The sequence below is a fragment of the Phodopus roborovskii genome, unplaced genomic scaffold (assembly GCF_943737965.1).
Source record: "Phodopus roborovskii unplaced genomic scaffold, PHOROB, whole genome shotgun sequence".
NCBI lineage: Eukaryota > Metazoa > Chordata > Mammalia > Rodentia > Cricetidae > Phodopus > Phodopus roborovskii.
Window position 1 is genome coordinate 789,434 of NW_026126571.1, and position 16,396 is coordinate 805,829.

The 16,396-nt window shown below is 40.6% G+C and overlaps 1 protein-coding gene across 1 annotated transcript in view; it reads right to left on the reverse strand.

The window, feature by feature from the left end:
- Exoc6b (exocyst complex component 6B) overlaps nt 1-16,396 on the reverse strand; it is a 369,762-nt gene that overhangs the window by 78,119 nt on the left and 275,247 nt on the right. The window lies entirely within an intron of this gene.

Below are 16,396 nucleotides of genomic sequence, written 5' to 3' on the forward strand. Positions count from 1 at the left end.
AGAAATGAGAGCACAACTATGCTATTACCACTGTCAGTAACTAGCTTCTGCTCTATTAGAAAGTCAGCAAAGAGCTTCTTTTCAAAAGTAACAGAACTACACATAAAAGTAACGGGCCCTGATTCTCAGAAGCTACTGAGCCTAGATGCCATAGACACAATGTACCTTGGGACTCAAGAAAGCTGTGTTAGAAAACTTTAGAGAGGGGAATATCTTAGTCAAGGCTTCTTGTATTGCTGTGATAACACACCATGACCTTAAATAACCTGGGGGACGAAGGGTTTAATTTCAGCTTGTAACTTTCAGGTCATACTCCATGGCTGAGGAAGGCCAGGACAGGAACACAAATAGGGCAGGAACCTGGAAGCAACAGCTGATGCTTCCTGGAGAAACGCTGTTTACTGGCCTGCTCTTCCTGACTTGCTCAGTTTGTTTTCTTATACATTCCAGGACCACCTATTTAGGGGTTCCATATTAAGTTCCAGTTAAGCTTTATGATCCCCACCTAGGCAATGTGTGATGGACAGTACTGAACTATGACAAGTGCCAGCACAGGAGCAGTGGGGACTGGAGCAGGCAGGCGTCACCGAGCAGGCCAGGCTTCTAAGGGCCTATCACCTGCAGAGTACTGAGGGCCACATTGAAGGTGGATGGAGAGGATAGGAGGAAAACAACAGAAGGTGCCTTATTAGTCTTGAGTCACGTTACTCAGATTCCTGTGCCATTCCTCAGGAGTGTCTACTGAATGGCAGATCAGGCTTAAGGTGATGTGGTTTAAATATCCTCTTTATCACTGCACTCACATCTGATGAGGTACTGACATTCCTTGTTCCAGGCTATTCTAACCACTGGGCATCTCTTCATACTTCTGTGCACTGCTCCTATACAGTATTGAAATTTACTACATACACTTCCAGTCATGAGCCCATTTGACACTTGGACATGTTCTGTTTACCCTAAACATTTTCAAGTGACTTCTGTATTTCTTGACAATCTGCTCTTCCATAATTCTCACGTCAACTTAAGACAAGAGCTTCGGGCTTATGGTGTTTCTCTCTAAAATGAATATCACCACCCTAAGTGATGCGGTATTGGGGGGCACTTATTGGCAGGTATAATCAAACTGCAGGGTCTCTAGAGAATCAAGATCTTCAGCTGGTTCTGAAAACAGTTATTTATTTTTAGCACAGGCAGTCTATTACAGAGTGGAACCAGCAGAGTGGCAGCAGTAATTAGAGAGTGTCCATCATACACAAGACAAAGTGGAACACGAGCCGTTGCCCACGGACCATGGAGAGGTTCAGGCAGAGGACTCTGGTTTCCCACAAGCTAGGCAGTTGGGTAACAGCTTTACCTCCAAATGGCTCACTCCAATGAAGCAAAACTGTAGTCTTCTTCCTCGAGTTGTGTTGAAACTAGAGGTGAGCAGTGAAGATGAGTCTGGAAAAAGTTCTTAAGGGGTCAGCCACACAGAGTTGTTAGAAATCTATAAAAGGCTAGAGACCATCGACCACCATACACACAAGCATAGCTGGATTCCCTTATGCTTTTTTTTTTTTTTTTTTTAAGACAGGCATTGCTATCACATTACCATCACCTCATTCTTTTACATTAAAGAGAGATTGCTCAAGTACATTTTCTAGAGGATCAGTGACTTTATTTCTACTATGGCTCGTCACTCACTTCTTAGACAAATATCAGTGAAGGGAGATAGATCATGGTAAGAGTACGAGGTTTCTAATATACCTTCTCTGGCCCTATGAACCAATAGCAATTGCTGAGAACACAGTTTTGAAAGAAATAAAAACTAGATACCATATTGTTTTCCCTGTAAGAGATTGCTGCTTTATTGCTTCCTTTAATCATGCTTTTATGTATCAATGAAGTAGGTAGAAGGTATGATGTGTGCCCCAGCAGAATTTGGAGCCTTAGTAATTAGATTAGTTTATCTAAGAAAGCAGCCACACACAATTAAGTATGTTATGACATTTCCCCTACAACTTTATTTTGCTTGAGAAATAATACAGAAGTTTCAAACCAGTGCTATTTAAATATTTAATTAACTATAAGTTGATTCTAATGTGATATTCTTTCTGTATCAATTTAAATCTTCTGATTTTAATAATTTAATAATCATTCAAGTTTCTGTATGCTTTGTACTGTAAATTAATAACAATGCACTTCAGTACAGAGTGTGTTCTCTGTGAATATGTTTATCGGTTTCAGTCAATATATTTTTTCTATTTCAGAAGTATTAATAAGAAAGAGAAAGAGAGAGGGAGGGAGGGAGAGAGAGAGAGAGAGAGAGAGAGAGAGAGAGAGAGAGAGAGAGAGAGAGAGAGAGAGAGCGACCTGAGACAAAGCATTGCTAGCCAGTCTGAGAACTAGGAAGGCCTCCGGCTTTTACTTAAGAGTGAAGCAGGATGTAGAGCAGTGAGAAGTCACTGCAGGGTCACAGAGGGTGAAGTGACAGTTTAGTGCTAGATTAGGGAGAGGTCAAGTGATTGAGTTCTGACTATGCTTTAAGAGAGAGAAAGCACACGTTTTTGACAGACCATATACAGGATGGGACAATGCCATTAGCAGTGTGAGGAGACCTGTAGAAGGAACAGTGAGGGAGCCAGTTCCGGAGCATTCTGAGCTCTGCCAGAAAAGGACACACTTGGTGTGCTGTGCTATCACACATCAGAACTCCAAGAGGTTTTCGGAACTGCAGGGACTCTGAAGCCTGTCCCCACGCTGATATCCTCCTCTGCAAGCAGAATATGAAAACTCAAGGGAATGAGGAGCCAAAGGAAGCCCACTGGGTTGTAGCCTTGACCTTCTGATGTACAGGATGATGGTAAGCATGGAATTGACCTTCTGATGTACAGGATGATGGTGAGCATGGAATTGACCTTCTGATGTACAGGATGAGGGTGAGCATGGAATTGACCTTCTGATGCACAGGATGATGGTGAGCATGGAATTGACCTTCTGATGTACAGGATGATGGTGAGCATGAAATTGACCTTCTGATGTACAGGATGATGGTGAGCATGGAATTGACCTTCTGATGTACAGGATGATGGTGAGCATGGAATTGACCTTCTGATGCACAGGATGATGGTGAGCATGGAATTGACCTTCTGATGTACAGGATGATGGTGAGCATGGAATTGACCTTCTGATGTACAGGATGATGGTGAGCATGGAATTGACCTTCTGATGTACAGGATGATGGTGAGCATGGAATTGACCTTCTGATGTACAGGATGATGGTGAGCATGGAATTGACCTTCTGATGTACAGGATGATGGTGAGCATGGAATTGACCTTCTGATGTACAGGATGATGGTGAGCATGGAATTGACCTTCTGATGTACAGGATGATGGTAAGCATGGAATTGACCTTCTGATGTACAGGATGATGGTGAGCATGGAATTGACCTTCTGATGTACAGGATGATGGTGAGCATGGAATTGACCTTCTGATGTACAGGATGATGGTGAGCATGGAATTGACCTTCTGATGTACAGGATGATGGTGAGCATGGAATTGACCTTCTGATGTACAGGATGATGGTGAGCATGGAATTGACCTTCTGATGTACAGGATGATGGTGAGCATGGAATTGACCTTCTGATGTACAGGATGATGGTGAGCATGGAATTGACCTTCTGATGTACAGGATGATGGTGAGCATGGAATTGACCTTCTGATGTACAGGATGATAGTAAGCATGGAATTGACCTTCTGATGCACAGGATGATGATAAGCATGGAATTGATCTCTGATGTACAGGATGATGGTGAGCATGGAATTGACCTTCTGATGCACAGGATGATGATAAGCATGGAATTGACCTCTGATGTACAGGATGATGGTGAGCATGGAATTGAACTCTGATGCACAGGACGATGGTGAGCATGGAATTGACCTCTGATGTACAGGATGATGGTGAGCATGGAATTGACCTTCTGATGCACAGGATGATGGTGAGCATGGAATTGACCTCTGATGTACAGGATGATGGTGAGCATGGAATTGACCTCTGATGTACAGGATGATGGTGAGCATGGAATTGAACTCTGATGCACAGGATGATGGTGAGCATGGATCGACCGTGTTCTATCTTCAACACATTGCTCCCTCGTCCCCAACACTTTTTGTTGCTCTGCAGGAATCTTGAGTAAATCAGTTAATTTAAACAACATTTTGAAGAAGATTTCAGCACCCTGGATTTGGTGAACAACAGGTACTGGAATTCTGGGGTTTCTGGGGTTCTAAGTGAGCCACAGAGGTAAGAGCAGATTAAGTCTGACTGGGGAAGGTGCTGAGAGGGCTCAGAACACAGGGCCAAGTGCTTGTTTGAACAGACATTTCCTCTGCAAGCAGCAGAGCGCAGCAGCAGGTGGGGACTGCCGCTTGCACCTTGTTCTCCCAGCAGCCCTTCTTTACTCCTGTTTGCCTGCCCTGCCTATGGTCATGACATCCAAATTCCATTTAACACTATCACACAAGTAAAAATGAAGATCATGGAGTAGGAGAACAATGATGGCTCTGTTTACTTATAAGTGTTGGGGAACCACTATGATTCAGAAATCCAATCTAGTTCCACTCACTTCTGAGATCTCACAAAATACTTTGAAATTGATACATTGGGGCAACAATTATAAAAGCCTACAAGTACAAGAACTATACTACCTACCAAGGGAGCGGACATCCAGGGCAAATAAAAGAGGGTTCCTGCCCTTTATGGATGTAGAATTTAATGAAAGTAGACGATTAATTAACCAATTATAAAAGCATTAGTAATGAAGGGACATATAAAATGTCAGAGACTCAAAGAGGGAACAATTAACTGCTTGAGAAGGTTGGGGCAGATTTATAAGGAAATGACATTTGAGCCAAACTGTGAAGAGAGGAAGGCTGTCACTCTATTGAGATAGAGTATTGTGTGGTAGGCAAGGGGAGCCTCAAAATTCTCCCAAATTAGAGAGGCAATTGCAATATCACACCAAACCTGCCATCTCTTGCTTGGCTTCTAGACCCCATCTCTTGAAATTTCTACCTTTTCTAACAGCCCCAAACTGGCAATGCAAGCCTTTAGTACATGGGCCTCTGGAATTAACTTTTTAGAGGTCTTAGTCTTGTCTCTATTGCTTAATTAGAATAAGCTAAGATTTAGTTAGAGATGCATTGAATCAGATAGCAAAGATCATCATCCATTATAGAGTCAGACTTAAAAATACAAGCTGTGGTGCTGGGGAGATGGCAGGCAAGAGCACAAGCATGACTGTGTTTGCAGATGCCAAAGCTATCACTGACAATATCCCAAAGAATGTCTCATCAAGTCTGAGATTCAAAGCTAATAGACCAAATACATTTGTATTTTCATATATTACAAAGGAAGAAATAAACACCGATGGTAAAATAGTAACAGCATTGCCAATGAACACGTGACATAGAATTAATTTGGCAAAATGGGCAAGATTTGCTGAAAGTTACACAGCACAAAGACAGACAATGGAGATGCAATAATCATGAAAGAGAATGCTAAATGTCAGAATGTCATTTTCTCCAACAGATCTACAAATTCAAAATAACCTTGACCAGAGGTCTTTCATGGTTAAAAGTCAGCCTTTCATTTATTTCTTGCTAGGCCTGTGTGTGTGTGTGTGTGTGTGTGTGTATTCACACACACATGTTATATACATACATATATAAATGATTTATAATAACCAATTTTGAAGAAGATAAAGTTGTAGAACTCATGCTCTAAGATATCAACATTTAACATAAAGATCAAGAGAAAACTAAATGGTAAGCATAGAGAGCAATTGAAAAAATATAGGCAATCCAGAAAGATACACATTTATGACCAACCAATTAAAGAAAAACTTAAAAAACATAATTTTTATGGATTCTTTGGGAATTTTATATCATGTGCTCCAATCCCACTAATTTCCCATTCTTTCCATACCCACCCTTCATTTTTACAGCATTCCAGCCAAAGAAAAACTTTAAAAAAAATGAATACAAATAATACTAAAACAAACAAACAAACACACAAACAAAAAAATCCCCAAAACAGAAACACTTAACTCCTCCACCGTTCCTGCCTCTTCATTCATCTTACTGGAATCAGGGGCTGTGGTATATCATGCAATATATTCTTTTATTCAAACAGCTTACTTGGAAATGTTGATTGTGCAATGTGTTGTTGGTCAGGTTCGAGGACTCTGGCCGCTAGCACACTATCAGTGCTGAACGCTCACCACATCTCCTCTCAGACATCCTGATGTTGCCCTGAGTCATGGAGATCCTGTGACTATGGTTCTGCCAGGCCAGTCCCTTCACAAGCTCTAGCAGGGGATTGATAGATGGGGTAGATGTTGGGGAGTGCCAACTCAAAGTCCTGGATGTTGTTGCCTGGGTGGTAGCTGGGTTGCTCTAAAAGGGCATCAGGTGAAGGGTGAAGCCAGCTCTTCCATGTCTGTTGTGAAGTGTGGGGCCAGCTTTCCCAAGTATGTGTGTGTGTAGGGGGGCAGTTCTCGTATGAGGGCTGGAGCCAATTATTTTATTAATTATGTATATAGTGTGTGTATGTACATACATGTCGGTGCCAGTAGAAACCAAAGAAGGCATTGGATCAGTTGGAGCTGGAGTTATGAGCTGCACAGTATGAGTACTGGGAACCAAAATCATGCCTTCTGCAAGAGAGTTCTTAACTGCTAAGAGATCTCTCCAGCCCCTTTATTGGGTTTTTGATAAAGTTGTCAGGGCATATCAATAAAACACAGCATTTTAAATAAACTATGGTAGAACCTGGACTGTACTTCACAACCCACTATATAGCATCATAGACCTAAACCTAGAAGCTAGTATTTTAAAGCTTCTAGAAGAAAACAGAGAATCACTGTGACCCGAGTCAGCTGAAAACTTGATGTTAAGAGAGAAAACTCAAGAATAGGAATGAAGTGGAAAGAATTATCTCTGTAAATGAGGTGGCATTAAAATTTTTAAAAACTAGGTTTTTTTTTTTTAATGATACTGTTAAGAAAATGAAAAGATACAAAGTAAGAAAAAATATAAAACGTATTTCCAACAATGGGCTGTTTACCAAAATATGTGTATGTAAAATGCTTTTGGAACTCAGTTAAGAATTAATTTTAGAACTAGACAAACTGTTTAATTTAACAATATAAGAATATGGGCAGGTGAGATGGATCAGTGGTTGAGGGTGACTGCTCTCAAGCCTGATGACCTAATTTCTGTCCCAAGAACCTACCTACAATGTAGAAGGAAAGAACCAACTTCAAGAAGTTGTGTATACACACACACACACACACACACACACACAGAGAGAGAGAGAGAGAGAGAGAGAGAAGAGAGAGAGAAAGAGAGAGAGAAGAGAGAGAGAGAAGTTATGTTTTAAAGTGTCAGAACAAACCCTAGAAATGTCAAACACATGTGAAGGTGAAGAATGCCTGAAACCCTGTGCATTGCTGGTAGGGAAGCAGTTTGATCGACAGCTTCAGATAATGCTAAATATATTTTTACTGATTCAGCAATTCTAGTATTAAGTATTTACTTTAGAGCAATGACAGCATATATTCACCTAAAACTCTATAGATTCCTGTTTATTGTATATTTATTCAAACTAATCAACTGGTAAATGAATAAGCAAATAATATATATGACGACAAACTATTTGATGATAGAAATGAATGAATAACTAACATGGGCACCAATGTGCACAAACTTCAAAGGCAGTGTACTAAATGAATAGCAGCATAACTCTTATCACATGGCATCCTTGAAAAGACAAAACCTCGATGTCCAAGATCATAGTATGGTCAGAAGTGAAGACCAGAATGTGGGATATTCTAGAATCTTAGTCATAAGTGTAGGTATGAAAAATGGTCTAACTCAATTGGAAATCAGTCTGACATTTTAAAAGAACAATGTCAAACATGAAACCTACATCCACAGGAACACCTGCATGTTAACAATACTAGCAGCTTGGTTTACAATAGCCTGTATTAGTTATGTTTCTGTTTCTGTGATACAATCCCATGACCAAAAAGTGACTTAAGAAAAATAAACTATTTTGTCTTATAATTCCAAAGGGAGAAGAGTTCGTCATGGTGGGCATCATGACAGCGAGAACAGGTACGGGGACCAGAGCAGGGGGCTATGAGTTCACACTCTCGGCCATAGCACAGAATAACCAAAAGAATATCAACTCTACAATTTTTGAACTACAGTGGTTGAAAGATGAGTGGTTGCCTGTGGTCAGGAGACAAGTCTAACTTCAGAGAAGCAAAAGGGAGCCTGTGCACAACAGGCCTGTTCTCAGAGGCGGTAGCCACATAAGAATGTATACTTACCACACTCAAAGAACATCAATTTTGTTGGAAAAAAAGTTAGCCCTGCATGAAACCGATTTTTAAAAGTATTAAAACAGATTAAAATGTTTAAGATATATTAAACTTAAAAACTCAAATAAAATGACCCAGGAGGCACAATACATATGTATACTAAAGAAGAGAGCAGCCCCCCCCAAGTACAAAGTTTTACTGGGACATAGATTTACACAGGCTTTACCTTGCATTTTTAGAAATTATTTCAATATGCAATAATAGCATTTTCCTAAATAAATACCTTTTAATGCGAAAAAAGAGAGAGAAAGCTTATAATTGGCTACAAGCATGAGAAATCCATATTCATTCTTTTTTTTTTTTTTTTATCAGTCATCACTGTGCCCAGAAGAGCTGAGAACATTTAATAGCTACTAGTCTTAATTCCTCACTCACTGGGAGAGAGCAGAGCATGAGAATCTAGCAACAAAGGGATCTATTGGTGTGGATGCTGTCCCTACACAAGACAGGAGAAACTACAGCTGGGCAGTAACAGTAATACTAATGTTGGTAATAATGCTAACTAAGCATTAAGTGTCATGTTTATATTACCTTACTTATTGCTTACACATATCTTGTAAAATCTGTGAATTAAAGATTTTTACTTAGTCTAAAAATTACATTTAAGATCAATAATTTAACACATCTACATGTGCCCAATTCCAAACTTCTTGATATCCTACTTCCCTGTCAAGCAGCACAAGGTTCAGAAGGTGCACTCTACTTAATTCCCTGATATACCACAGGCCACACAGAAAAGAGAAATAAGGTGTTTGAGAAATTGCTGAGTACTCGGCCACCATGAGCCTTGGAAACAAAGCCTTCTGCTGCCCTCCTAGAACAGACATTAAATTTCTAGATTAACTGAATTTGCCTCAGTTGCCATATGAAAACCTGGAGTCAGGTTTTTGTTTTTGGGTTTTTTTTTTTGTTTTGTTTTGGGTTTTTTTGTTTTTTGTTTTCTTCTGCTGGATGTTTTCCATGAGTTTTAGCAGCATTTGGAAGGGTTGAGGGACTCTGAGGGTGTCAGAGGAAGGAGGGTTGTGTTTCCAAAGACTTATGATCCAGTAAGACTTCACAGTCAAATTCCTTCATGGCACCTAAGGATGCCCTATCATACCCCCTCTCTCTACTTCAGTGAATTGAGTTATTTTCCCTGAAATCAACAGACCAAGAAATAATACAGGTAACCAAGAAGGGCCTACTGTAAGATATGCAGCAACCATAGGTATGGCTGCTTCTGTGTGAGCCTGTTGCCTCTTCTTGCTTTTATATCCTCTCAGAAAGGTGAGTTCTTCCTGGGTAATGATGCCCCAGAGAACCAACCATTGTAACTCAACTTTGTTCCTCAAGTCACATACTCTGGCTTGCCCTGGTGCCTTCCTTCTCTTTTGGGTGCCTGTTCTGTTTCAGTTTACCCCTTAGGACCTCACTCCTTTTCTTCACCGCTGAACTTGCCGAGAAGGAACCTTTAGGTTAGGGCACTTGCTCCCCAGGATCGCTTATAGCCAAGTTTTTGTTTGTTTGTTTTTAAAACTGGAATATACCCCAATTCCCTAAATCTGGATCTTTGCTGTCACTTGCTGCTGCCCTCCAGTGGCTGTTAGTGAGGTAGGTATGAAACATCAGTTCCAAGGGTTGGTCCTGCTGCCTTCTTGGACTGAGTGAGCATTCTCTAGTAGAGTTAGCATACCTCATACCAATGCTCAGAACCCAGAACCTCTCACTCATCTAGCACCAACATACCCTCCAACAGCATGGCTGTTTGCAGTGAATACATCTTTGATGATTTTCCTCCTGTTTCTAAAGATGGGACTGTTCCAGACTTGTCGGTATGAATATACACACCAAGTATTAAATGCAGGAGAGATCTCTTGAATTGCCTTTTTTTGGGGGGCATGACAAAGCATAGTGGAGTTCCATGGACCATCTTGCAGGCTTCCCAGGCCTCTAAGATCAATCAAAAGGAGTTCATGATGCAACCTATGGGCTAAAGCAGAAACCACCAGGAAGCCGCGAACACGCTGCTTGTAGGGCTTTACTCTCACAATCTGAAATGGAATGTAGCCCTTACTTCTGAGCTGACACACCTGGAAGGAAGCTGTGAAAAGTGACGCTGGCGCCACACCCACAGTGAGTGACAGTGGACCTTTTTCTGGTGAAAAGAGCAGAGAGTTGTGGCAGACAAGACCCATTTGTGGAAACTGTTGTTCTACCCTGCAGTAGAAAGGTCTTCAGTACTCATCCAAGCTACAGTAAAACATGTCAAGCTAACTCCTGGCTGTGGCCAGATGGGCAAACAGTAATAACAGATAATGATAACCTGAGAGGCCCATTAGCTGGAACAAACCTAATGGACTTTTCATGGAAAAATATGTCAAAAATGTGCTATGTTGTCCCTGGGTACCCAAAAGGGCTTTAACTAAAAGCACTCTGCTCTCTGTCTTCATGTATTTGCCATTTAAACACCAGAAGCACCTTAGCAAGGTCCACAAACATCCATAAGTCGTGCTGCCAGGCACACAAACAATTCACAGGAAAGGTCCACCAACTTCTTGTTTGTGACAGGAAAGAAAGTGATAATCTGGCACCTGAGGCTTTTTGAGATATGGGACTACCTACCCTATTCCTACTTGCTCTGGGAAAGTCTCCAAGTTAGGTTGTAGTTTAGAATGGTTATCCTATGGATCAAAGGGTATTTTAATGTGTGCTAGATCACAAAATCAGCCTTTGATGTAAGTGAATTTCCTACTAAGATTAGAATTTCAATGATGAACAGAGTAAAGGTTCATCTTAGCAACAACGTAATGTTCATTATACACAGACACTTGATTTCAAAACAAAACCTTAATTGAGTAGGATTAAGACACAATAGGAAATATGAGATTTTAATACTGGACAAAGGTTACTGAGTTGCTCTCCTCTTCTAACTAAAGTTACTGATTCCTTTTTACCTTGACAGAAGTAGCACTATATTCTGTTCCACAACCACAAAGAAATGGACAGGCATCTCTTTAGGTACACTGTTGTTTTCAAGGTAGGCCCTGTGTCTGCAATGGAAATGCACTGTGTTTACTTTAGACAAAGGGAAGAAGTTGGGGAATAAGTGCCCTTGAGGGAATATCTGCAGCTCACTCTAAAAAAAGCCCAGATATCTTGGGATGGCCCAGTGTGGAAGTACCTTGCCAACAAGCTTCATTCAGGAGATCTGATGCAATGTCATAGTCTTGTTCATTCAGCTTTATAAAATTTAATAGTAAGTAATTGCTGGGGCTAAGAAGCAGAGGATAAGGTAACTATTATCAAGGAAAGAACATCTCAAACTGCTGTTGGTCAGACATGGAAGGTGAGCACTGTAAATAAAGCAAACATTTCTTTGGGGAGTTAGCTGCCCTTTCAGTGAATATAAATAACATAACATCAGTATCAAGTAGTTTAGGGTGGCACAATTTATACCACTGAAGGAGGAGGATAAACAGGAAATTAATAAGAGATTCTCAGGGAAACAGCAGACAATAAAGACAAAGTAAGAAAACTTAGGGGATAAGAGTTAAAGAAATTCCTAATATCCAAAAGGAATAGAGTCTACATGTAAGTCAAAATACCAATACTTACTACACACACGCAGGAACACACACACACACACACACACACACACACACACACAGAGAGAGAGAGAGAGAGTCTAATTTTCTTCTACTTTAACTCTTCTTATGAATATTTTACAGCTCTTTGTGCCTACATTGAACCCCTGGCCCTGATTTATACTTTTCATACATGAGTATTCCATTCCAGCTAGACTATGAGGTGCAATCTATGTCCGGATTTCTTCAATGTGAACTGACCTTGAGACTAGATGAAGACAGTAGGATGTAATAGAAATGACAATCTACTGGTTCTGAGCACAGATCTCGATTTGTCCACCTCTTGGAACCTTTGCCAAATGCTGTGAGTAGGTCTAGAACAGGCTGCCTGCACATGAAACATCACATGGCCATAGACACTGAGAGCCTCTAGACTGGTTAATCTTTTCAATGTAGCAGCTGAGTGAGTACAGAGAGTTGCTCAACTACCCAGAATTGCTGACTAGAAGCATCCTGAGCTCCACACATGGTTATGTGTGTTATGGGAGTCAAATGACTGAAATGCATACAATATTCTAATGTCTCTAAGACAATACTTATCACAGCATGGCCGTATTGGAATCAATGACTTGGTGATCACCATTTGCCCCTTTGGGAGAAGTCACAGTCACACTCTATGTGTACTTGCTATGCATCACTTAAGCACAGAGGGCACTCAGAGATTAATGAAATGAACTGAAATGAAAATCCGGTGCTGGTGTTCCACAGTATTTTTACTTCATGTTTTGCCACAGAACTATTAAAAAGTAAAAAGCCATTAAGAATCTACTACTGGCCCTCTATTAATTTCTAAAGATTAATAACTAGAGGCTACCAATTCCATGAGTATAGATATCACATTAAAATATTTCATTAAATGAAGGTTTATTTTGTTCTCAAACTTTAACATTACCAAAGCTTGGTAGCTGAAATATACACACATTTTTGCATGAAAACTGTACTTAAACTAAACTTTTATAACATAAATATAAAATGCTAAAGACTTTTACATTTGTACTGTATAGTTCATTATTATTAATATCAGATTTTCTAATCCTAGAATCTTAACAAATGAAAAGTGTATGTCAATGTATTTTAACTCTGAAATATCATGAAAGCTTGTATATTAAAAATTTCATTTCACTTTTTACCTTAAGAAGTAGAAAACTGGAAATATGGTAAGTGAAAAAGGATGAATAGCTTTATGATCCACATCTATTTTTCTTTCTAATGAAATTGCAGAGCTTTTAAATGATACTCTGTCATTATATACTATATAGACTTTTTCATCAATGCCCACGTTTTGAATGTTTTAAATTATCACTCACCTAATTGCATCTGAGAGTCTAATAAAAGAGAATGTGAGCACATGATCAGCACGACAGACTTAGAAACCAGAGAGGCAAACAGCTAGTATCTGAGTGGTATTGGGAGAGCATGAACCCTAAAGCATCCCAGGACAGACCCCTGCTCACATGGGCATACACCCTACATTCTGTCTTTTATGGAACTCTGCTTGGCCAGGCACAGTTGTTACCTGACATGACTACCACCATCTTAAAATCATAGCACTGTTACATGTGCCTGCCACAGGAAACCCTCATAAGATTAGGCCCTTGTACAGTCCTCTCAGAAGTGGAGGAGGGCTTATGATTTTCCTCTCTGAAGGTACATGAACACTTAACAATTGCTGGGGCGGGGGCAACTTGGCTTAGCTGCTGTAAGTTGCCCAAGGTCCCTGTTACCAACTCCTTATTCACTCCCTTGTAAGTAATTCCAGCTAGACCTGGGTGGAATTGTTTTGTTGGGGGAGGGGAGCTGTTCTGTGTTTTATCTTAGGAAAACACATATTTAATCAGGAAAAGCCACACAACATTTTCTTTAATTTTCACTTCTGGTGTTTCTATTACCATTTTACATTTTTTTTTGTTTACTATTATTAGTGTGTGTGTGTGTGTGTGTGTGTGTGTGTGTGTGTGTGTGTGTAGTGGGTATGTACTTACTACCATGGCGGTCAGAGAATTACTTTGTGAAGTCAAATTAGTTCTCTCCTTCCACCTTTAGATTCCAGAAAGCAAACTCAGGCAGGTTTCATAGCAAATGCTTAACCTGCTGAGCCATTGTCCTAGTCCCTGCTAATTCCATTTTCTGTTTTGATCTCTGACTTGTGAAAGCCTAATGGTTAAATCTGTTAATAAGCTAAATAATGAAATTAGAACCTAAAAAGGTTTAGACAGCTGTGAGAATGCTAGGATCTTTGAGTTGACACATTTGAAAGAAGAACAGGACTAGGAAAAGCCCCACTTTCAAGTTTAGTCCATGAAACCATCAATCACCTAAAGGCCAGGTAGGAGGCCTCAATGTGTGGAGAAAAGACACCAGCATCAGTAAAGGGGACACCTGGCAGCATAAAGGACAGAAAGTCAAAGCCACCACTTCTAAAACAAGTAGACAATGAACACAAATTCCAAGTGCTGTCACCGAGACAGGCTATGGCCATGTTCATGTAATGAGACTGCCTGAGGCGAACTGTGTGCTTTGGGAAGTTTTCTCCGAGGGGGTCACAACACTTTGTCTGGGTTGGGTGTTTTGCAAAGACGGAAGAAATATGCCAAGTTCTTACTATACAATTTTAAGGCTAGTCTCGGCTCCCCTCCCCCAATTTAAAACTCAGCTTTGTGATTGTGAGGAGTTCAAACAACAGGACACTCAAATGTTTAAGTCGGCATTAGTAACAAACAAACAGTAATTCTCCTGGAAGTCTGAATATCTGAGCATGGCCTAGATGAATGAGAAGAAGGAGCTGTTTTCAGAGCAGGATGTGAAAGGATCATTTTGTGGTATGTCACCTATCTGCTAACACAACCTTAAACTAAGGACGTTGTTCAAATCATCTACGTTGGAAATTATTCCTTTCCATTCCTTTTACTGCTAAAAGGAATGGAAACAGAGAAAGATATAAGTAGAATTTAGATGACACACTGAATAGGAAGAGACACAGTTGGTCATTATCAGTTAAATTCACCCCTGGCTCAGGCCCACCTCACCCCGATGCGCTTTCCCATTTACCCCTAAGATCCCATTTCCTGTCAACATTAGTTGCTTTCCATAGGTGCCAAAACCACAAACTAGTGAGAGTGACATTTCCTTTGCATCAACAGTGAAAAAGGAAAAACTTTTTCTTGTATATTGCATATGTTCTTCCAATGAACATTGCTTGAACTGGCTTATAAGTTTCAGAGAACAAATTGGAAAGGAAAGGAATGGATTCCCCACTGAACCCTACAGCAAAATCTCAATCTTTCCATCTTAGATCAAAGGCTAAAATTTGGGCACATCAAACCTATAGGTGGAAGGTGTTCAATGTGGAGGGAGACAGCTCCATTTCTGACAATGTTAGGAAAGCCTTATAAAAAAGAGAAGCCCCAACCCAACCCCCAAATATTAAGTTGACACACGTTTCTGGGACGTGGTCTGAATCCTCAAACCTTGTCGGGTCTATAGACACATGATTCTGCTGAACAGGGCTTTCCGGAATTGTCATTGATGACAGATTACACTGCCCATCCACAAGGGTCCAGGGCTAGCTCAGGCCATCCATTACGGGTTAAAAGCTATTCCGGCAGGAATCCAGTCACAGTGGTAAGGAGGATACCCAGACAAGGGGTCCTACAGCTTTAAGAAACACTCTGGGCATCTACAAGTTTTCAGAATGCAAACTATGTCAGCTCTGAAAACAAGAGGCACTGCATCATTATGGCAGGAGAAACAAAGCCAGCCCCCACCTTCTAAAACAGACCAAAAAAAAAAAAAAAGATTGTTTTAATAGGAGAGAAGCATCAGTCATTGATGCTTACTTCATTCGCACTTTCTATCCAACCCCATCCATCTTCAGAGTGAAGAGATGACAGAGCACAGTTACAGCTCTCCCTTTTAGCCCCCACCCATCTTTTTCTACTATACCCAAAACACCACTTTCTAGTCTGCAAGAACAGCCCTAGGGTAGCATTTCTATCTTGTGGGCTTGCCAGAGCTCAGGTAGACCTAAGCACTGGCCTTCATTGTGATACTGCAACAGGACTTCCTATCGGGCTAGCATGACTGGTCGGGACCTTTGCAAACCATCTTCAAGCACCACCCCTCTGTTGCTGATGGCTGACCATATTTTACACAGAAGGCAATAGAAGGTACGAGGCAGCAGGAAAAAGTCAACAAACTGGACTAACAACCCAGAAAGGAAAACATTTCATTTTCCTTTGACACTGCTGGCCACATTATCCAGACGCAAAGTTCTCTAGGCGGGCCGTCTCTGCATCAGTGCACCTGCTTAGCATGGGTTTGACGAGTCATCTTTTCGCTGTGTCTGC